Here is a 23808-nt window from a genome sequence, read left to right as displayed (position 1 = left end):
TGACATTACTCATGAGAAAGCAGATATTTAGGAAAGGATCAAACTCAAGAACCCTCTGCTTCATAGGCAGCAAGTCTTGACATGTACTATGGAAATGACTAGATGAACGGAAAGTATAAATCAATACTATCCAAAGACAATGATAAGAAAGATGGGGGGAAGGTAGTAAAAAATAGTATCATCAAGCCATTCATTCTGAAAGAAGTTAACCCACTATATGCTAGTCCATAGCCTAAATTATCCGAGATAATGATAATGTGGGTGTAATATGACCAAAACTTTCTAAATTTACAATAAGCATAGTTATATAGAGAATAATCACATCCTCTGAAATAAGTTACTTCTAATCTCATCTAAAGAATCAAATCAAATAAAAAAACACTAGATGTAATTAAGACTGTTGAGTTTCTCTGGAGATTATAGCAATCAGACATTTTAAGTATTCTAGGAATGAAACATTTGAGACAATTAAGGAAATCCTATTGAAGAAAAATTAGTCTGTAAAGCAGAGATAATATGGGACTAAGAAATGGCTTATTAATAACATTCAATTCTGAGTATAATGAATACAGCTATTACAATTTCAATTCACTGGTGGCTGAGCTCAAAAAGCTAAAATGCTGCCACTCAATCTGCCTCAAGGATCCAGATCTAATCAGTACAGTCACTGCCTGTTACATTTATTGAATCGCATAATGATTTTAGGCTGAAAAGAATTTAGATGAAAAAAAAAGAGAGAAAACAAAGCTAGTAAATGGTAGGGCCTGAACTCAAGACCAAAATCTGGGTCTTTGCTATACTTGAACAACTCTTCAAATATTTGCAAATAGCTATCATACCCTCCCTTCTCACCTCTCACCAATCTTCTTTCAATGCCGGTTCCTTCAATGATTCATAATGTAGGGAGAATTCCAGAACTAAGTCCTACATGAGTGATGTCTGGAACTTCATACATATTCCTTCATGTCTGAAGTGCCAGCTCGGGCTGTGTCTTGCGAGAATGAATACTGTAACTGGATACATTAAGGATGGCTGCTCAACAAGACCAGAACTCCTGAGCTGCGGGTCACTCCTCAACTCTCAGTTATTAATACCACAAATAAGGCAGGGCAAGAGAGGCCTGAGAGACACAGCCTTGGAGCAAGGACAATCAGTAAGAGACTATGGGCGATGATCAGAGCAAGACTATGATAATGCCAACGTCAGAAGCACCAGAAGATAAACCTCTGGTTTAGGCATCTTCCCCCTTAAACCTAGCCCTTCTCCAACAGCTCTCTCTCTACAAGGTCTCAGCCATCCAGTAGGAAAGGTCTTTCCTGTTACTAAGTGCTGGGGCAAACAGGAGATAGACCCTTTCAGACAAAGCATACAGCCACAGAGGGAGCTCTCCATGAAGTGAAACGTTATAACCCTAAAGTAAACAGGCAGTTAATCTAGGCAGGATGCTATATGAAGACAATGAGGAAGGCAAAAAGCCCAAAATAGCAGATTCTTAGAGAAAATGCTACAGACAAAAGACAAAGAAAATGATTTTTTTTTTTTTTTTTTTTTTTTTTTTTTTGAGATGGAGTCACCCAGGCTGGAGTGCAGTGGTGCGATCTCAGCTGACTGCAACCCCCACCTCCCAGGTTCAAGCGATTCTCCTGCCTCAGCCTCCCCAGTAGCTGGGATTACAGGCATGCACCACCAGGCTTAGCCAATTTTTGTATTTTTAGTAGAGACGAGGTTTCACCATGTTGGCCAGGCTGGTCTCAGACTCCTGACCTCAGGTGATCCACCCACCTTGGCCTCCCAAAGTGCTGGGATTACAGGCGTGAGCCACTGCGCCCAACCCTTTTTTTTTTTTTTTTTTGAGACGGAGTCTCACTCTGTCACCCAGGCTAGAGTGCAGTGGCGCAATCTCAGCTCACTGCAACCTCGCCTCCCAGGTTCAAGCAATTCTCCTGCCTCACCCTCCCAAGAGGATGGGACTACACGTGCCCACTACCATGCCCAGCTAATTTTTGTATTTTTAGTAGAGATGCGGTTTCACCATGTTGGCCAGGCTGGTTTCGAACTCCTGACTTCAGGTGACCTGCCCGCCTAGGCCTCCCAAAGTGCTGGAATTACAGGCGTGCCCAGCCAAAAATGATTTTTTTAAGCTAGCCTTAGAAGAAGAGCAAGTCCAAGACAGATGTTAATTAACTACAAATTGTGTTTCTGTCTTATCCAACAAAATGGACCTCAGGCCAGGCTCGGTGGCTCACGCCTGTAATCCCAGCACTTTGGGAGGCTGAGACAGGCAGATTGCTTGAGACCAGGAGTTCAAGACCAGCCTCAGCAACATGGCAAAACCCTGTCTCTACAAAAAATACAAAAATTAAAAATTAGCACCAGGCATAGTGGCTTATACCTGTAATCCTAGCACTTTGGGAGGCCAAGGCGGGCAGATCACTTGAGGTCAGGAGTTCGAGACCAGCCTGACCAACACGGTAAAACCTCATCTCTACTGAAAATACAAAATTAGCCAGGCGTGGTAGTGGGCGCCTGTAGTCCCAGCTACTAGGGAGGCTGAGGCAGGAGAATTGCTTGAACCCGGGAGGCAGAGGTTGCAGTGAGCTGAGATTACGCCACTGCACTCCAGCCTGGGTGACAGAGTGAGACTGTGGGGCACACCTATCATCCCAGCTACTTGGGAGGCTGAGACAGGAGAACTGCTTGAACCCGGTAGGTGGAGTTTGCAGTGAGCCAAGATCGCGCCATTGCATTCCAGCCTCGGCAACAAGAGCAAAACTCCATCTCGAAAAACAAAAAATTTAGCCAGGCATGGCAGTGCATGCCTGTGCTCCCAGCTACTCAGGAGGCTGAGATGGGAGGATGGCTTGATCCCACGTGGCAAAGGCTACAGTGAGCCGAGATCATGCCACTCCACTCTAGTCTGGGCAACAGAGCCAGACTCTATCTCGGAAAAAAAAAAAAAAAAACGGACTTCAAATCTCAACCTGGCATAACAGGCTCTTTGTAAAATGGCATGCTAGCCTGTTGAGTCATTGTCTGCCATTATTCTTCTAGATCTCAACGTCCTCTAAGACTTACATGCTTTTCCACCTCTAGGCCTTTTAGTCTGCTGCTCCTTCTGCCTCAGCTTCCTCTTCCCTTTTGCTCATCCCTCCCTGACTTCCCCTAAGCAGGCACAGAAGTGCTCTCCTCCATCTCCCTTCACACCAACCAATGTGTCTGTTACAGCACCTGCCACAGGGGATTATAATTTCTTGGCTTGGGCTGGGCACGGTGGCTCACGCCTGTAATCCCAGCACTCTGGGAGGCCGAGATGGGCAGATCACTTGAGGTCAGGAGTTTGAGACCAGACTGGCCAACATGGTGAAATCCTGTCTCTACTGAAACTACAAAAATTAGCTTGGCATGGTGGTGGCCACCTGTAATCCCAGTTACTTGGGAGGCTGAGGCAGAAGCATTGCTTGGACCCGGGAGGTGGAAGTTGCAGTGAGCCAAGATCACACCACTGCACTCCAGCCTTGGTGACAGAGCAAGACTCTGTCTAAAAAACAAAAAAAAATTATTGGCTGTTTTTCCCTCCAATGAGCTCGACATAGAGTGTATCTTTTTATCTTTGTATCCCAAAAACCTAGCATAGTATCTGGCTCATTATTTAGTAAGTGAACGACTCAAATGAAGGAAGTGAGGGATGAGTGCAGTGGCAACCGCATGCCAGGCTGTGTGTCATGTGTATCTGGCATCTCTCCCTCAGTGATCTGTGACAGACAGAATGGTGTCTGATGCACAGTAGGTGATCAACAAAAACAACAAATCAAGTGAACAAACATGAAAAGAGCTATAACAGATTCAGCAAAGTATTATTTATAACAACAAGTATGAAGATCCCTTCCAACTCTAAGACTCTATGGAGTTTTTTACACTGCATTTATACAAATTTATTAGAAAATTGGAAAACATAGAGATGGGAAACTAGCATTTATTGAAGGGCTACATATTTGTTAGGCACTTTACCTATGACATTTGCTTTTCAGAATTCTGGGAAATTATAATTATAAGCCCCATTTCATAGAAAAAGGAACCAAAGCTAGAAATGCAGGACCAAAATTTGAACCCAGGTAAGCCTGAGCTCACCAATCCTAAGCTTTTTCCCACTGCACACTTGAACCTCTGGGAAGAACACGAGGCACACCTCCCTATCATTCCACTCCAAGAAAAGGAGTTCTGAACAAGCCACAGTTCAACTGCATCACAATTCCAGAAGAAGGAGTTTTCAATGGAAGGTTAAAAAAAAAAAAAAAGATGAAAAGTTCTTTCTTCCCTTGAGGATCATCATCTTTTCTTTGTGGAAAGGTTCTCATGGCCCTTCCTGTTGCTCCCATGAGGCTGTAAGGAAAATCTTAAGGCCTCTTCACCTTAGGAGAGGGTAATCCTTCCTTTGCTCTTCCCTTTCGCCAAGGGGTCAAGTGGGAATCAGATTACAATCCTGAAAAAAAGATGGCAAAGAGGCACCCTATAGGTCAACTTAGAGGCCTTAAGTGAGATTAGACAGGGAAGCAGACTTGAAGCTTACATCCTCAACAGACCAATTATCTTAGTTCAGGCTGCTCTAACAGAATACCATCAACTGGGTGGTTTAAACAACAAACATTTATTTCTCACAGTTCTGGAGGCTGAGAAGTCCAAGACCAGGACACCAGCAGATCTGATGCTTGGTGGGGGTACTCTTCCTGGTTTGCAGATGGCCATCTTCTTGCTGTGTCCTCGCATGGTGGAGAACAGAGAGCACTCTCATCTTTCCATCCCCTTATAAGGTCACTAGTACCATTCATGAGGGCTCCACCCTCATGACCTAATTACCTTTCAAATGCCCCAAAATACCATCACACTGGGGATTTAGACCTCAAAATATGAATTCTGAGGGGACACAAACATTCAATCCATAGCACTAATTCACCAAATTATATCCCTACATGGAAATTTGGAGCCAAAGTCCTGTTAGCAATATGGAATGGTTCTTTGTCTGGAATGTCCTCTGTGTAGGATGGTGGCATATAACTGGAGTGACAAGGAATTAGCCAAATTTTGTCTCCCCAAAACATGCCTGACGAGTTGACTTTAACAAGTGAAATGAAGTGTACAAGAAACAGGACAACTGAATAGCTACACATAAAAGAACGAATCTGGACATCTACTTCAAATTATAAACAAAAATTAACTCAAAATGGATCCAGAATCTAAATATAAGAGCTAAAATTACAGAACTTTTAGAAGAAAACATACGGGTAAATCTTTATGACCTTGTATTAGGCTATAGTGTATTTTAGATATGGCAACTAAACTGAAGAAAAAATATATTGGACTTTATAAAATTAAAAATTTTTGTGCTTCAAGGAACACTACCAAGGAGGTAAAAAGACAATCTACGAAATGCAAGAAAATATTTGCAAATCAATTATCTGAGAAGAGTCTAATATCCGGACTACATAAAGAACTCTTACAACTGAACAAGAAAAAGACAACCCAAATTAAAAACAGACAAAATATTTGAATAGGTATTTCTCCAAATTAAAAACAGACAAAATATTTGAATAGGTATTTCTCCAAAGAAGATATACAAATTGCAGATCTTCCATATTAACACATGAAAAGATCCTAACATCATTAGTTATCAGGAAAATGTAAATCAAAACCATAATGAAATACCACTTCACACATACTAGGATGGCTATACTCAGAAAGACAGTAACAAGTTCTAGTGAAGCTATGGAGAAATGAGAACCCTCATACATTGCTGTTGGGAATGCAAAATGGTACAGCCACTTTGGAAAACAGTTTGACAGTTCCTCAAAAAGTTAAACACAGAGTTACCATATAATCAGCAATTCTACTCTTAGAGAACCCAGGAGAACTGATAATATATGTTCACACAAAAACTTGTACATGAATATTCTTAGCAGCATTACTCAAAATACCAAAAAAAAATGAAAATCACCCAAATGGTCATCAACTGATGAATGGATACACAAAATGTACCATACAATGGAATTCTATTTGGTCATAAAAAGGAATAAAGGACTGATACATACTACGACAGAAATGAACTTTGAAAACATCATGCTAAGTGAAAGAAGTCAGATGCAAAATGCCACATATTGTATAATTCCATTTATATAAAATTTCCATAAGAGGCAAATCTAGAGAAAGACTGATGTTTGCCAGGGGCTCAGGGAAAGGGAGAACAAGGCATGACTGCTATTGGATGTGAGGGTTCTTCTTGGGGGTGATAAAAATGTTCTGGAATTAAATAGTAGTTATGATTGCTAGTGTCACTACTGTTTAACTAGTGCGTACTTTAAAACGGTGAATTTTATGGTATGTAAATCATATCTCAATAAAAAAGGTGAGGTGCAACTATAAAAAGGCGCCAAGTTTACATATTATATGTACCATCAAAGAGATATGACAGAAAAGCAATAAAGAAGTTAACTTGAAAATCACTGCTGGATATTGGTGTTTACTTTTATAATAACAAATATGAAAAATATTGAATTTTATTGCCATAAACTGAAAACCAAAATAAAGACGACTGAGAGGAAAATTAATTGGATTTCCATGAAAAATATCCAAGGATAAATATTTGCTTTCTTCCCAATATTTCACCTGTTTGGAAGCTGAGCTCCTTACAGCAGATATAAGAGCCTCGATGTTAGATTTGCTGGCAGCAAACAAACTTGAAAGAATTCAAGTCTAAGAACCTGAGCCTCAGATGCACTGCCTTTGGTAAATGGTAAACGGATTCTCTCCCAGTGAGCTCTGTTGTAGACAAGCATTCTACCATGATAATGACAAAGTAACAGAGTAGAACTTTCAATTTCCAACATCTCAACCTTGGAGACTGCATGAACATTTTACTTAAGGCTTTTTTATAAGTCTCTGAATTAATATGTGTGAGTCCAAATGGCCAGTTTTTCCAAATAATCATCAACTCATGTTAAGAATACTGAATCACAGCAAACTTTTCACACATACACTATAAAAGTAAAGATATAATACAATATTCTAGAACTATGCCTGGCATATGATCAGCACCCTATAAATATTTATTGAATGAATGTTTATAATAGTCAATATTGTTTACTAAATAACTTTATCAAAAATAAGGATCAATAATAGTATTCCTAACTGAACTTATCTTTATCAATAGAAAATTGTTTTTTCTTAATTTATTTCTAACGTAATACCACATCCTTATTGACCTTAACTGAGAAGTCAATGGTTAAGAAAGATCATTAGTTCATTATACGTAGAAAGGACATTCTAATTATTAAAATTACTGCCCCTCACCTTGTAAACCTTTTAAAATAAAACAACTTCAGGTCAATAAAACTGTGGGATTTGTGAGGTTAGTCATTTCTTATGCACTCTACAATGTATTTTAGTTAATAAACTAAGAAAATATATATTAACAAAGCTTAACAATAGGATGTCCATTCTTCATATTCTAGAGCTCTAAGATAAACAAAACACAATTAGCCTCACTCATATATAGTGGAGTTTAGCAGGAAAGGAAATTCTTTCTGAATCGCATCTTAAGGCATACCAATTTAACAACGCCAAAAAAAGTCAGCAATTAATTTTATATTGCATTTTCCATTTTGTAAGCCTCTTTTTGAAAACAGGGAAGTTATTTCTCAGTATTTAACAACTAGAGGTGTTTGAAGTACTACATAGTATCATCAGATGAATAAAAGTAGAAAATAGCTCCAGAGAACACATCTTCTCTTTCAGAAGGATACTTCTTCTGTAAGTCTCTAAGGATAAGCTTCTACAATGTGTGACAGATAAGTCAATGGTTGAAACAGCCATCAGTTCAAACAACTATCAGAAACAGCCTTCCTAAATCTCTCTTACAGCAAGCAGTATAAGCTCTTTTCTAGTCCTTGATTCAAGGACACATGAGGAAGACACAAGTACCCACCTTTGTATCATCCTCTTTTAGGTTTTTTATTGGACATCACACTACTCAGCTTTCTTGTACTTATTTTACCTCTTGATTTGCTGACATTACAAAATAACATTTTTAAAGAAAATGCAGATAGGTAGCTGTTCTCTTCATGGGAAGGACTTTCTAAGAATAAAAGCAATGGATCATAAAGGAAAAGATTAACAGGCAGACAACATAAAATTGTTTTAATTTCTATAAATCATAAGCCTTCATAAATGAAAAGGCAATTGTGGGGAAAATGCCCCACATCGAAGGGTTAATATCCTCATTATATCAAGAGTTCACATGGTTCAGTGCGTGGCCAAGACAGGGCCCCCAGCATTCCCTCGTCCTCCATACAGGAAACTGCAATGTCTCCGCAAAAAAAGAGATTGCAGCTTCTCTCCTCCAGCTTTGAAAACTACTCTGCCTTTCCTTATCTGTCTCGGTTTTTGCCTCCTACCTGGATGCTCTCTTTCTTCCAAGCCCTGTTTGACTCAAAGTTCAAATAAACAAGCAATCAGCCCGGTCTTGATTCCAGATTTTTCCCCCAAGAAACAGCCTCTGAAACAGTTTTCTACCTTGCCATGTAGCCTACAGGCAAGTAACAACTCGCCCCATGCTCCAGGGATAATTTATCCAACTAATTCCAGCCAAAGCCCAGAATAGTGGCTCCTGCCTGGGCTGGGGAAGATAAAAATCAAACAATTGATAAGAAAAAACTAAGACTCTAACACAAAAACCATCAAAAAGCTTTTGTAGGCAATTCACAAAAAAGAAATAGCCAATAGCTAACAATAAGATTTCTTAACACTTAAAACACATTAATAATGACAGATGTGAGTTAAAATAAGGAGGTGCCATTTTATTTTATTTACTTAATTTTTTTTTTTTTTTTTTTTTTTTTTTTTTTGAGATGGAGTCTCACTCTGTCACCCAGGATGGAGTGCAGCGGTGCGATCTCGGCTCACTACAAGCTCCGCCTCCCGGGTTCACGCCATTCTCCTGCCTCAGCCTCCCAAGCAGCTGGCACTATAGGTGCCCACAACACGCCCGGCTAATTTTTTGTATTTTTAGTAGAGATGGGGTTTCACCGCGTTAGCCAGGATGGTCTTGATCTCCTGACCTTGTGATCTGCCCACCTCGACCTCCCAGAGTGTTGGGATTACAGGTGTGAGCTACCACGCCCGGCCAGGAGGTGCCATTTTTATCTGTGAAATTAGCAAAGTTTTTAAAATAATAATGCTAATATGGGTGTCATAAAACTGACGGTGGCAATGTAAATTGGCATAATCTTTCTGAAAAACAGTATGGCAATGTTTCGATGTTTTGAGAGCATTCACAATGTCCCTGCCCTTTGACCTCCCTATAATTTCATTTTTGGGAACTGATTTTTTTTTTTTTTTTTTGAGACAGGGTCTCACTCCATTGCCCAGGCTGGAATGCAGTGGCAAGTTCACTGCAGCCTTGAATTCCTGGGTCAAAGAGATCCTCCCACTTCAGCCTCCTGAGCATTAGGGGCTGGCTACAGGTGCATGCCACCACACCTGGCTAATTTTTTTATTTTTTTAGAGATAGGGTCTTGCTATGTTGCCCAGACTGGTCTCAAACTCCTGGCCTCAGTGATCCTCCCACCTCAGCCTCCAAAAGTGCTGGTTTTACATGCATGCGTCCCCATGCCCAGCCTAGGAACTGACCTGAAGTAATCAAAAATGTAGCAAAAAGATTTAAGTGTAAAGACATCCATTATTACATTTTGTACCTGAAGTCTAAATATTCAACAATAAGTAAATTGCAAATAAATTATGTTTCATCCATAGTGTGGGTTATTACTGAGCTAATAAAAATGATATGAGAACTGACCTTTTTATAGTACTGACGAAGGACCATTCCCTGTTCTACACAGTTAACATGTACTAACTCATTTACTTCTCAAAACAGCACGACATGGAGCCTGTGACATAGGCAGGTGCTAGTATCATCTCCATTTTACAGTTGAGGAATCTGAGGCCAGAGGAGTTAAATGATGGACTCAAGGTTACACTAAAGCAGAATCACATCTGAAATTCTCATCCTCATCTGAAATTCTAAAACCCAAAAATCTCAGAAAATCAAGTGTTTTCTTTTTTTTTTTTTTTTTTTTTTTTTTTTTTTTCCTTTTTTTCAGAGATAGGGTCTCACTCTGTCACCCAGACTGGACTGCAGTGGTACAATCATAGCTCACTGCAGCCTGGGGTTTGCTCTGGGGCTCAAGAGATCCTCCCACCTCAGCCTTCGGAGTAGCTGGGACCATAGATGCACACCACCACGCCCGGTTAATTTTTTAAAAATTTGTAGAGATGGGTCTTATTATGCTACCCAAGCTGGTATCAAACTCTTAGCCTCAAGCGATCCTCCCACCTAGGGCTCCAACAAGAGTCAAGTGTTTTCATAAACCTGTGGCAAACTCATTTGCAAAATGAGATCTAAACTGACAATGAAACAATGTATTATCTCTGTCCTATTTAGAGCGAATTCATTTTACTAAAGAAGTTAATGTGTTTGATTACAAGGTGCTGCCCCAGATCCCACTAGACATGATACAGGGTCTATACCATGTCATCTTCCGATAAAGTGAAAATTCTGAATTTTAAAACACAACTAGCATCATAAGGTTTCAGATAAGGAATTGTGACAGAGCTGGGATTCAGATCTAAGCTGTCCGCCTGTGCCCCTAACCACTATGTGATATTTTCAGAGACTGTTTAATGACATAGGAAAATGCTTATCATTCAAGTATTTACACAGACAAATTTTAAATTGCGATTGTGGTTAAGTGCTACTAAGGAGAAATCACTGGTGTCAGAAGAACCTATGTTAAGCAGGTTTGTCCTAGACAGTCAGAAGCAGTTTTCCTGAGGAAATATTTGATCTGAGATGTGAATAAGAGTTAGAAGAGAAGAAGGAAGAGCACATCTGGCAGGGAGACTATCATATGCAACAGCCCTGTGTAGGAGGGAAAATGGCACAAAAGTCTGAAAAGAAGCCAATGTAGAATAACCATTTGCCTCAGTTTGCCTGACAGAGACCCAGGTTAGACCTTTTGTCCTAGTATAAATAATAACTTTTTTTTTTTTTTTTGAGACAAAGTCTCACTCTGTTGCCCAAGCTGGAGTGCAGTGGCATGATCTCGGCTCACTGCAACCTCTGCCTCCTGGGTTCAAGCGATTCTCAGACCTGCCTCAGCCTCCTGGGAAGCTGGGATTACAGGCATGCACCACCATACCCAGCTAATTTTTGTATTTTTTAGTAGAGACAGGGTTTCACCATGTTGGTCAGGCTGGTACTTTCTATTACTCTCAAAAAATATCTTGGTCTGAATGGTCATGGACATGGTCACCCAACTTCTAGGCCACATTAAGAGTTTTGTCTTCATCCTAAGAATAACCAGAAGCCATGATGGATTTTGAGCTAGAGGAGGGGGGGAGGTAGCATAATCAAACTTTAGTTGTTAAAACACTACTGCTGCTGCAGGGCAAAGAATGGATAGGAATATTGAAAGGAAAGGGTAAATACCTTTAGATTAGTTAAGAGGCTACTACTGGACAACAGATAATGGTAGACTGGTCTAGGGTGATAGTAGCAGAGACACAGATACTCAGATAGATTTGAGATTTGGTTTGAAGATAGATAAAATGAATAGAACTTGACGATTGTTTAGATATGGAAAGGAAGAAAGTACGAGGTATCAAGGATGAGGCCAAGATTTCTGATTTGCAAACTAGATAGAGGTTGGTATGACTCATTGAGAGTGCAACTGAGATTTACACGAGCTAAAAATTTAAATGTGCGATATATCTGCATATCCATCACAGTCTAAAGGCATGGGCCTGGAGAACAAGGAAAGAGTTTAGGTTCAAAACTTGCTGATGTTCCTTTCCATTCACAGAGCCCTCTTCCAAGGCAGGACCATCCTATTTTCTGGTTGGATATTGGAGTCATTTGGTGGTCAAAAAAGAAGGTCCTCCTTAGCTGGTGATATGGGACGGGGAGCACCAGACCACTTTTAGCATGCAAATATCCCTTACAACTAATGCTCAAGTGCTTTTTACATGTACGGTTCACAAAAGAGCTTCACATATAGGTTCACTGAAACCCACGACCTTATGAGAAATTATAGTCTACATTTAGGAAGCTGAGGGAGAGTGCTTAAATTACCTGTCCACACAGCCAGTACGGGGCTGCTTTATGTCATCCTATCATCTCCTATGTGCATCCTCTAGGTGTAACAGACTATCTTAAGGGCAACAAGAAACCTACCATATAATGAGGTCCTACTAGGTACCAGGCTCTAGGAGATTTAAAAAAAGAAAGAAACACAACTTCAGAAGTTCTAAGGATGTTTCGCACACACTTACCCTACAGTAAGTTCGCTTTATACTTTCAAAAAGTTTCACGTCCCAAGATGGGGTGGAGGTGAGACGGTGGAGATGAACCGGGGCAGACAGAGACCACCCCAAATACCGGACCCGGGGGAAATGGGGTCCCAACGGCTGGGTCCCGGGAGACACTCGGAGGGGTCCGCGGGTTCAGCCCGGTCCCTCCGCTGGGGGGTCGCCAGCCGACCGGCAGCGAGAGACCCAGAGGCCCGTTTGCCCACTACGTTGCCATAGCAACGGCCTGGGCCGGCTGCGCCCCGGGCCACCCGCCCCATCCCGCGGGCCCGCCCTGAGCTGTGACTCCAGGGACCACTCACCGCGGCCGGCGGACGGGCGGGTCTCCTACAGGTGCGCACACTTGGCGCAGGCTGTCGCTGAGCCCAGAATTCTGCACCGGGAGAAACTTTTCGGCCCGCAGAACAGCCGCAGGCCGATGGACGGGGGCCGCGCGGGGACAAAGAGCGGCGGCGGGTGCAAAGCCCCTTCTCCAAGCCGCGGGGCTGGCCCAGAGGTGCCGGCTGCACAACGGCGTCCACGTGCCCCGAGTGCAGCCCCAGGCGCGCCCAAGGGCAGCTCCTCTTAGAAACGGACCTAATATCCCGTCTGGGGCACAGAGGAGCAGCCATATGTTACGTAAAATAAAGCTTTGTAGTAGGAATATCACAGTACTGAGGTGATTGATGCTCAGGCCACTCTTCTCGCTCGGGGTCAAGCCCTCAACCCCCAGCCCGTTGGAGCTAGGGCTGCAAGCCTTGAACTGCAGTGGGTGGGAAGCTGGCCTAAAAAGACGGGAAAATGCTGGGGGGAGGGTGTTTGTCCCCAGGCAGGGGCTGAGAAGACTGACAGATCAAATGACAATTCTCAGGGATATGTTTTAGCTACAAACCTATAAGAACCATCTGAATGCCTGCCCCATGCAACAGAGGGTCCAGCTGTATGCTAATGCATTTATTGGCCTGAACTAGGAATGGCTTCTGTGGTCCTAGGTCCTACTCTTTAGCAGCTGTGGGAAAGAAATTCAACTCTCCTAATACTAGCCTAGTTATTTGAGGCAGATGTTTTCTAAAATTAGACTGATTGGTAGCAAGTAACTTGATACCACGGCAGGTGGATTCATTGTATTGCTTGCGGGGAGGGTACATTTGGCAACTAGTTCATCCAGTCCTTTTCATCAAAAAACTCAAAATGGTCATAATGGGTGACTGGTAACTTCAAACTTCAAACTTCAAACCACTGGACTAGGCCGGGCGCAGTGGATCACACCGATAATCTCAGTACTTTGGGAGGCCAAGGCAGGAGGATTGCTAGAACCCAGAACTTCAAGACCAGCCTGGGTAACACTGGGAGACCCCCGTCTCTACGAAATTCAGAACTACCTGGCCACCAAAGGGCTGCAAGAAACCTACCATATAATGACGTACTACTAGGTACTAGCCTCTAGGAGATTAAAAAAGATCTCCTAGGATAGCCTCCCCCATCTTAAGGGCATTAATCACATCTGTAAAGTGCCCTTTGTATATATGGTAACATATTGACAGGTTCCAGCCTGGGTGATAGCCAGCCCTGACTCTAAAAGCAAAAACAACCACTGGACTATGTTTTGCCCTGGATTAAACCAGACCATCAAAAAACTGTATGTTTGTACCACTTCGTCTTCACCATTGCAACATTGCCTGCACCAAGTCATGTTTAGCACTATGCCATTTGCTTATATTAAGAGATGCTGTTTAAAAAATATTCATACCTCTACATTTACTAGAGGGATTACTTGAAGAATGTTGTTTATTACATCTCTATAGCAGAATCCTACCAGCTTGTCTAGTCCAGAGCTTTTCAAACTTTTTTGAGCACAATCCATCAAAATAAATATGTTTTACATTATCACTCAATACACATGTATTCATATATTTAATAGCTGAAACAAGTTTTATAAAACATTACCTGCATCACATGCTATGCACCCTGATACTTTTAATCTCTTTTGAAGACTAGTGTCTACCCACTGATGGTTTCTTGACCTTCAATGCAAGTTGCATTTTAAAAACAGCAGTATAACCAGATGTCTTTTTCTGGAAACTAGCCCTGGATCCTCAGACAAGGTAACCAGGCCACCTGGCTACAGTTGATTGCTCCAATAGTAGGGACCTGACTCAAGATAAGGCAATCATATCCCTCTCTCCCAGGAATTTGGAATTAGGATGGAGAGATTTCAGTCTTTCTCTAGGAAGCTAATGTGGAAACATAGAAACATCTTTAAAATAGAAAATCAGAGGCTGTCAACAGACATACTTTTCCGCCATGTGGCCAAAAGAAATGCAGAAAACTAGGCTGCGGGGAAAATGAGAAACGAACAGGAAGGTTGAAAAAGATATACAGAGAGAAGAGACCAAAAGAGTTCTGACAGCTTTCTATTCCTAGTCATGGTATTTTCTGAAATGAATTGTATTCCTGCCTTTGAATTCCACATAGTATTTCCAAGTCTTTGGAGTTGGGAGGAGGGGCCTACCACACTAATGTAATCACCTATATGCCCTGTTTAAGAGGGTCAATGCAAGAAATATATTTCAATCCTGAGTGCCAGAAAACAATACTTTCCCTAGAGACACTGACATGACTTTTCTTTATAAAGAAAGCAGACCATGAGATTGATCACATTTCCCTTTCACCTTGACTTCTAGGAAGACAGCACCCAAATTTGCAACTCAATTTTAATAACTTTGTCAAACTACAGTTTGCATATCTGCATCACAACTTTCTCCTGTTCTCTTTCATTTCCCCTCATTCCTACTTTTATCTTTTTGTATGTTTTTGTTGTGTTGACTATTATTTTAAACTGCTTCAAATATTTGTACTAGCTGTTTCCTCTTTCTGTAAGGCTCTGCCTCTGTAGCTCCTCAAGCCTGGTTCCTTATCATTCAGATCTCAGCTCACTTGCCACCTCCTCAGAGAAGCCTTCCTTGATCTTCCTACCTAAAATAGCCCCACACCACAGTCTATCACATCACCCTGCTTTGTTGTCTTAGAGCACTTAACACCATCTAAAACAAGCTGCTTATTTTCTTTGTTTCCTCACCAGAAGCTAAGTTCTAAGACAGCATGGACCTGGCCTCTTTATTTATTGCTTGTTCCTAGTGCCTGGGAACAGTGCCTGGAACTTAGTAGCTAGTTAGTAAACATTATGGAATTAATAAATAAAAAATTTAATAGAAGAAAGGAAGGGAGGGAAGAAGGAAGAAGGAAGGGAAGGAAGGAGGGAGGGGGAGGGGAGAGGAAAGAAAGGGAGGGGAGGGTTGAAGGAAAGAGACTTTGTTGAACATGGTAAGACATAGATGGATAGGTAAATAGGTGGATAGATAGACTGACAAATAGACAAATATTCATTTCCAGTGTGCAAATGTCACTATTATTTATAGAGAGGAACCAGAGGAACTATACAAGAAAGTAAAATGTACTTGATTCCCTAAAATATATACACGAAGATCCTCAGTTTCCTTGGGTAACTCTTGACATAATGCCTTAGACCATTTTTTTAAGCATTCAAGTCGCTCAAGGCAGCTGCATTAAATATTAGGGCTAGTAACCATAGCTGAAGTCATCAATTCTCAGTGAGATAATGGATTGCAACACCTTGACCACTAACATGACAAATTCTTAACACTGCCAAGGAACTCAGTCTATTCTAGGGGTCATTACTACACAACAGTCTGCTCTCATTCTATTCCTGTAATTATTAATGTCACCACTAGCAACAAGTGTTATTTATATGTTATTTACTTAAACACTCTATGGTAACGTTATTGTTACAATGCAATATCAAACTGCTTGACATTTAAGGAAGAGAAGCCAGAATTGAAGTTTGTCAATAAAACAAAACACAGAAGCAATTAGCACAGTTTGTCCGTGGGTTTGCTGACCCTGTTGTAAAAATACCAGAATTTGTGGGGTGAGTGGAGGTTTTCAGTTTTCTTAAGTCAAGAAGCAGTGGATTTATACATGTAATAAGGTTATCTCTGCTATTCAAAAAATTTTAAGAGACTCTATATAAGAAAAAAACCCCTATAATTTTTTCGTTCCATAAAACAAATTAAGAGATGCTTAGATTATTACGTGTTATATTAAGATTTCTCCCTTCCTTCCCTCTCTCCCTCCCTCTCTCTCTCTCTCTCTCTCTTTCTTTCTTTCTCTTTCTCTTTCTTTTCTTTGAGACAGGGTCTCACTCTGTCACCCAGGCTAGAGTGCAGTGGCACGATCTCAGCTCACTACGGCCTCAACCTCCTGGGCTCAAGCAATCCTCCCACCTCAGTCTCCCAAGTAGCTGGGACCACAGTCATGCACCACCACGTTTGGCTAATGTTTGTATTTTCTATAGAGACAGGGTTTCTTCTTGTTGCCCAGGCTGGTCTTGAATGCCTGAAGTCATGCAATCCACCCACCTCTGCCTCCCAAAGTGCTGGGATTACAGGTGTGAGCCACCGTTCCTGGCAAGATTTCTTAAATGGGAACATATCTTTGAGAAGTATATAATACAAAGTGTAACTTTTTCCTATTGAGATCTTTCTCTGATTACTGATAGGCTCTATGAATTTATATGTCTTTCCATTTGTTCTCTTCCCCTACTTTGACAAAATAAAACTATACCTTATCCATATAGCTCAAAAATGAAATAAACATTTGGCAATTAACTCAGTGTGTCTCATCAATTTTGGATATCTAAACTAGCTTTTTTTGTAGATAATAATTAGAGTTCAAGTTGGTGCACGCCAAATGTTCATGGATTGGAAGACTTATATTGTTAAGACAGCAGTGCTCCCCAAACTGATCCACAAGTTCATTACAATCCTTATCAAATTTTCAGTGGTCTTTTTTGCAGAAATTAACAATCTGATCTTAAAATTTATATAGAAATGAAAGGGACCCAGAACAGGCAAAACAATCTTAAAAATAGAAGCAAAGTTGGAAGAGTCACACTTCCTGATTTCAAAACTTACTACAAAGCTACAGTCATCAAGACTAGATCATTCAGCACTGTAAGACAGGGCAAGAAAAAAAAAAAAGGCTGGGTCTTACCGGTATAAGAATAGACATAAAGATCAATGAAGTAGAATTGAGATTCCAGAAATAAACCCACTTACCTATGGTCAATTGGCAAAGATGCCAAGGCAATTCAATGAGGGAAAGAGTAGTCTTTTCAACAAATAGTGCTGGGAAAACTGAATATCCACATGCAAAGAAGTAAATTTAGACTATACCTCACATCAAATATAGAAGTTAACTCAAAGTGAGTCAAAGACCTAAATATAAGAGCTAAAACTGTAAAACTGTTAGAAGAAACATAAGTATAAATTTTCGTGACCTTGGATTAGGCAACGGTTTCTTAGATACAGAACCTAAAGCAAAAGCAACCAAAAGAAAAAAAAACAGATACATTGAACTTCATCAAAATTAAAATTTTCGTGTTTCAAAGAACACTATCAAGAGAGTTAGAAGACAACCCACAGAAAAGGAGAAAATATTTGCAAGTCATATATCTGCTAGTGGTCTAGTATCTCAATTGCATTTTGTAAAGTACTCCTACAGTTTAGCAGTAAGAAAGACAACCCAGTGTTAAAGTGGGCGAAGGATCTGAGTAGACATTTTTCCAAAGAAGGTATACTAATGGATGGCCAATAAGCACAGGAAAAGATGCTCAGCAACATTAATCATCAGAGAAATGCAAATCAAAACCATAATGAGATACCAGCTGGCATACTGGTATGTGCTAGCCCAGCTACTTGGGAGGCTGAGACAGAAGGATCGATCAAGCCCAGGAGTTGGAGTCCAGCCTGGGCAACATAGCAAGACTCCCATCTCTAAAAATATAAATAAATAAAATTAAAACCATAATGAGATATCACATCACACCTACTAGGAGGGCTATAATAAAAAATCTGGAGAATAACAAGTGTTGGTGAGGATGTGGAGAAATTGGAACCTTCATACATTGCTGATGGGAATGTAAAACAGTACAGCTGCTTTGGAAAACACTCTGGCAGTTCATTAAATGATTAAACATAGAGTTATTATATGATCACTCCTGGGTATATGACCAAAATAATAAAAAAAAAATGTCCACACAAAAACTTATACATGAATGTTCACAGCACTATGGCAGTTCATTAAATGATTAAACATAGCATTATTATATGTCCACTCCTAGGTATATGACCAAAAGAATAAAAAACATGTCCACACAAAAACTTACACATGAATGTTCACAGCAGCATTATTCATAATAGTCAAAAAGAGGAAACAATCCAACATCTAACAATTAATGAATAAAATAAGCAAAGACAGTATATCCATACAATGGAATGTTATTTGACCATAAAAAAAATGAAGTACTGACACATACTACAATATGGATGCCCCTGACAACATTACGCTAAATGAAAGAAGCCAGACACAAAGGGCCATATATGGTATGATTCCATTTATATGAAATGTCCACAATAGGCAAATTTATATATATAGAAAATAAATTAGCAGTTGCCAGGACAGGGAAAATGGGGAATTGGGGAAGACTGCTAACAGTTATGTAGTTTCTTTTTGGGGTGATGAAAATATTTTAAAATCAGACCGTGTTGATGGCTGTTCACCTTGTAATATTCTAAAAGCCACTGAACCGTGCTCTTTAAAAAGGTAAATTCTGGTCAGGTGCAATGGCTCACACCTGTAATCCCAGAGCTTTGGGAGATCGAGGTGGGAGGATCGCTTGAGGCCAGGAGTTTCAGACCAGCCTGGGCAACAGAGCAAGACACTATCTCTACAAAAAAACATTTAAAATTAGCTGATGCACATGCAGATGATGGTGTGCATCTGTAGGCCCAGCTACCTGAGAGGCTGAGGTGGGAGGATCATTTGAGCTCAGGAGTTTGAGGCTGCAGTGAGCTATGATCGCACCACTGCACTCCAGCCTGAGCAACCGAGCAAGACCTTGTCTCTCTCTAAAAATAAAAAATAAATAAAAAATAAAGATGAATTGTATAATATATTAGTGACATCTTAATTTAAAAAGTAAAAACTAAATAATGCTTCATATTTTACAGATTCTAAAACCACATTTTTTTTCACTTTTTAACTTCTTGGAAATCGGGTTGCCTCTGATTACATATTACTATTGCTGTTAGCCAGGTAGCAGTCCTGATATTGTGGCATAAAAACCTTTTGTTGACACTTTCCTGAAGAACCAAGAAAGTACCTACATTTATGTGCCTTAGTTTTAATAAAATACTAGGTACTACTAACCCACCTAATAATATCACTAATTCTGTGCCTAGGCACTGTCCCAAATGCTTTATGTATTTTAATGTAATTCTTACAATAACTCCATGAGGAAGGTACTGATGAAGAAACAGAAGTACAGTCTGCAGGATCAACTTGTCCAACACCACATGGCTAGTATGTGTGAGTCCCATCCGGGCTGTCTGTTCCAGGGGCTGTGCTCCTGACCATTTGGCATCACTGCCTCCCTTACCTGTAACATGCTATGAGTGCAAGTCAGCCTTAAACAGCCTTTAAGGTTCCCGGAAACAAAGTTGGCCAAGAGCGTAACTAAAGCTAATAGTCTTGCGATTATCTCATGATAAAAACACCATTCACTTGGAAGTTTGATTCATTCATCGAAACATTGTTTGGCTCTGTCTACGGAATTTCATGGTCAAGAACTTCGTTTACTGAGCACAGATAAAAGGGAGTAATTTTTTTCTGCTTTGCTAACACGTGAGTAAAGGGAGCTGGAGCCTTAGTCTAGACCCTCACCAGTTTTCCACCAGGTGACTGCAGAGATTGATCTTCTTGTCCTGTGAGAAGAGCTGAGTGAGGGGCAAGCCCAGCCAGGCTCAAGCATGGGAATGGATGGACAAAGTCCCTTTTACCCACATGTGAAGGATATGGACACAGAGGGAAAGCCACCAGAAGTCATCCCAGGAAAGAATGCAGGGTCAGATCTGGGGCACACTTTCTACCACCCTGTCACTGATATCCAATGTTGATAATTTAATGCAAAGTACATCATAGGAAGACTGGAAGGACTCCTGAGGTTTCTGGGTGTCTGGCCTGCCTGGGCTCTTGAAAGAAGATGGATTGTGCCACCTCCAAGAAACTGTAAGCAGAGGGAAAAGATAGCGAAGCCCTTCCTGTCCCCATACTGCCAAGGCTCTTAACACACCCAGTCCTGCTGAGTCCCCTCAGATACCAGATGCCTGTTCAGAATGGTCGGGGAAACCCAGCTGGAGCCTGACTGCTTCCAGTGGCCTTAGTTCCTTGAGGGCAGAGTAGAGGTGAAGTCTGGACTCAGAGGCCTCCAGTGCCTCTGCACATCCTCTTACGAAAGCTTCAGTGGCATTTTCCAGCCATAGACAAAAGTGGCTCCTCCCCTCCAGCCTAGGCCTCTAAGCCAAACACAGTCCTATCAGAAGAGAAATGATGGAAGCAAAGGAGACAGCAGAAGACACACTCTAATGAGGCAGGACACAGACTCTGAATTGTGCAACAGAAAGAGGGGTGGGCAGAGGAGCTACCTGGGATCACTATCATTTAATTCTTTTTTTCTTCTTAAATTTTTGTTTGGAAATAACTTCAAACTTTTATAGAAAAGTTATGAAAATTAAAATAGTTTTTAAAAATGCCCATATATCTTTTTGTTTTGTTTTGTTTTGAGACGGAGTCTCACTCTGTCATCCAGGCTGGAGTGCAGTGGCACAATCTCTGCTCACTGCAACCTCTGCCTCCCAGGTTCGAGTGATTCTTCTGCCTCAGCCTCCCGAGTAGCTGGGACTACATGCGCCCGCCACTATGCCCAGCCAATTTTTTGTATTTTTAGTAGAGACGGGAGTTCACCATGATGGCCAGGCTGGTCTCAAACTCCTGACTTCATGATTTGCCCTCCTCGGCCTCCCAAAGTGCTGGGATTACAGGTGTGAGCCACCACGCCCAGCCTGTTTTTTTGTTTTTTGTTTTTTGTTTTTAATAGAGAATCTTGCTTTGTCGTCCAGGCTGGAGTACAATGGCATGATCATGGCTCACTGTAGACTCAACCTCCTGGGTTCAAGCATGGAGTCCTGCTTTGTTGCCCATGCTGGTCTCAAACTCCTGGGCTAGAGTGAGCCTCCCACCTTGGCCTCCCAAAGCTGTGGGATTAAAAGTGTGAGCCACCCAGGTGGGAGCTAAACATGTGTACACATGGACATGTTGAGTGAAATAATAGATACTAGGGAATACAAAAGGTGGGAGGGGTTGAGGGTTGAAAAACCTATTGGGTGCAATATTTACTATTCAGGTGATGGATACACCAAAAGCCCAGACTTCAGCACCACACAATACATGCATGTAAGAAACCTGCACTTGTATCCCCTCAATATATTTGAATCAATAATTTTAAAAGAAAAAAAAAATGTGAGCCACCGTGTCTGGCCCCATATGTCATTCACCCAGATTCACCTATTAAGATTTTACACCAGCTGGGCATGGTGGCTCACGCCTGTAATCCCAACACTTTGGGAGGCCGAGGTGGGCGGATCACAAGGTCAAGAGATTGAGACCATCCTGGCTAACATGGTGAAACCCTGTGTCTACTAAAAATTAGCTGGGTGTGGTGGTGCGTGCCTGTAGTCCCAGGTACTCAGGAGGCTGAGGCAGAAGAATCGCTTGAACCCGGGAGGCGGAGGTTGCAGTGAGCCAAGATCACACTACTGCACTCCAGCCTGGCCACAGAGCAAGACTCCTTCTCAAAAAAAAAAAAAAAGAAGAAGATGTTACACCATTTGCTTTTTTTATAGCGCTCTGTGTGTGTGTGTGTGTGTTTAATTAAAAAAAGATACACATCTACAGTTTTGTTCTGTACTATTTGTGGGTGAGTTACATACACTAAGCCCTTTGACTTCTAAATACTCCAGTGCATATTTTCTAAAAATGAGAATATTCAGTTATATAACCACAGTTCAGTTATCAACTTTAGTACATTTAACATTGATACAATTATTTCATCTACCCTCTATATCCCATTTTTTCAGTTGACTCAAGAATGTCCTCTCTATTACATTTTCCTCACTCCACTACAGGACCCAATATAGGGTCAGGAATTGCATTTAGCTGTCACGTCTCTTTAGCCTCCTTGAACCTGAACATTTTCCTAGCTTTTCTTTGTCTTTAATGACAGGGACATTTTTAAAGAATCCAGTCCCCTATCCCCTGCCTTTACTTGATATAACGTCTTTCATTTTGGGTTTGCCTGATGTTTCTCTGTGACGAGATTCAGGTTCTGCATCCTTGGCAGCAATCCTGTATCATGGGTGACATCGTGTCCTTCTCACCGCATTACATCTGGGTGAACAGTATGTCCACCTGCCCCTTTTTGGTGATGTTATTTTGAGCACACAATCAAAATCGTATCTGATTTCTCCACTGTGTAGTACTCCAATTGCTGTATATTTTTTCCTCCCTCACAACTTTTCCTGCACAACAGTGAGCAGTCAATGGAGAGACAATTTAAGACTATGCAACTATCCTGCTCCTCATCAAAATTTCCCCCTAGGGGTTAACCGTTAACAAGTTTTCTGACGTTTCCTGGAGCTAAATGAGTGCCACTGGCGCCACCTATGGGGCTTCCAGCACACTGCAACACGGGGAATGAACCTTGGACCTCTCTCACTCTGCCAGTTGTCTGGCGTCCAGGAACTATTTCAGCCCTAGACATTTTGAAAGATCCGATAGATACCTGAGTCGCAAGCCTGAGTTCTAGTCCGGACACCACCAATGACTCATGAGGAACCTTGGACAAGTCTTCTTAAGACTTATGTTCCTAGTGAAATGGGGAGTGGGCTGACGGAGACCGGAGTTATACATTCAAGTGATACTTGAGCAACTACAGGCACTGTTCCAGGATCCGAGCAAGATTTCTGCTGTCAGGGAAGCTTACACCCTCTGTGACTCGGACAGTGAGCAAGAACACAAGACGAGGAAAAAGATAAACATACATCATAGTAAGTGCTATGATGACAAATAGAAAAAGATAAACATACATCATAGTAAGTGCTATGATGACAATAAAACAGGAATGTGAGAGAGAATGCCTGGGTCTGCTTCAGATTGTGTGGTTCGGAAAAGCTCTCTGAGGAGGGGTGTAAGCTAAGATCTAAAGGGTGATTGGGGCCAACCCCAACCTTAAGAAGTTTTGGCGGTAGAGCCTTCCAGGCAGAGGGAAAAGAGTCGAGGATGACTAGGGGTTTGGTGCTTCTTCCATATCTATGACTCTCTGGGGGTGTGGGGGCAGGGACAGGAGACTCCCAGGTGTCCCTGTAGCAGAGCAAGAGAAGGATAAGAGAGAGTTGTGTTCTCCAGAATAACAGGGAGAAATTCTAGAGTTGGTGACAA

At 41.4% G+C, this 23808-nt stretch overlaps 2 protein-coding genes across 10 annotated transcripts in view; one reads left to right on the top strand and one right to left on the bottom strand.

Annotated features, from left to right (window-relative positions):
* The window catches only part of STK33 (serine/threonine kinase 33), a 218110-nt gene extending 205235 nt beyond the window's left edge, over positions 1–12875 (bottom strand). For 3 of the 4 annotated variants that reach the window (XM_050756204.1, XM_050756206.1, XM_050756207.1), the window contains exon 1: positions 12379–12626. The gene's annotated coding sequence lies outside the window, so the exon portion shown is untranslated. Of the gene's footprint in view, positions 1–12378; positions 12627–12716 lie in introns of those variants that run through there. The other variant, XM_050756205.1, reaches the window with a different exon arrangement.
* RPL27A (ribosomal protein L27a) overlaps positions 1–23808 on the top strand; it is a 1008958-nt gene that overhangs the window by 903576 nt on the left and 81574 nt on the right. The gene's annotated exons all lie outside the window — the stretch shown is intronic.

Source organism: Macaca thibetana, chromosome 14, assembly GCF_024542745.1.
Source record: "Macaca thibetana thibetana isolate TM-01 chromosome 14, ASM2454274v1, whole genome shotgun sequence".
NCBI classification, from domain to species: Eukaryota; Metazoa; Chordata; class Mammalia; order Primates; family Cercopithecidae; genus Macaca; species Macaca thibetana.
Note: the sequence above shows the minus strand (reverse complement) of the source record. Positions and strands in the feature narration are given on the sequence as shown.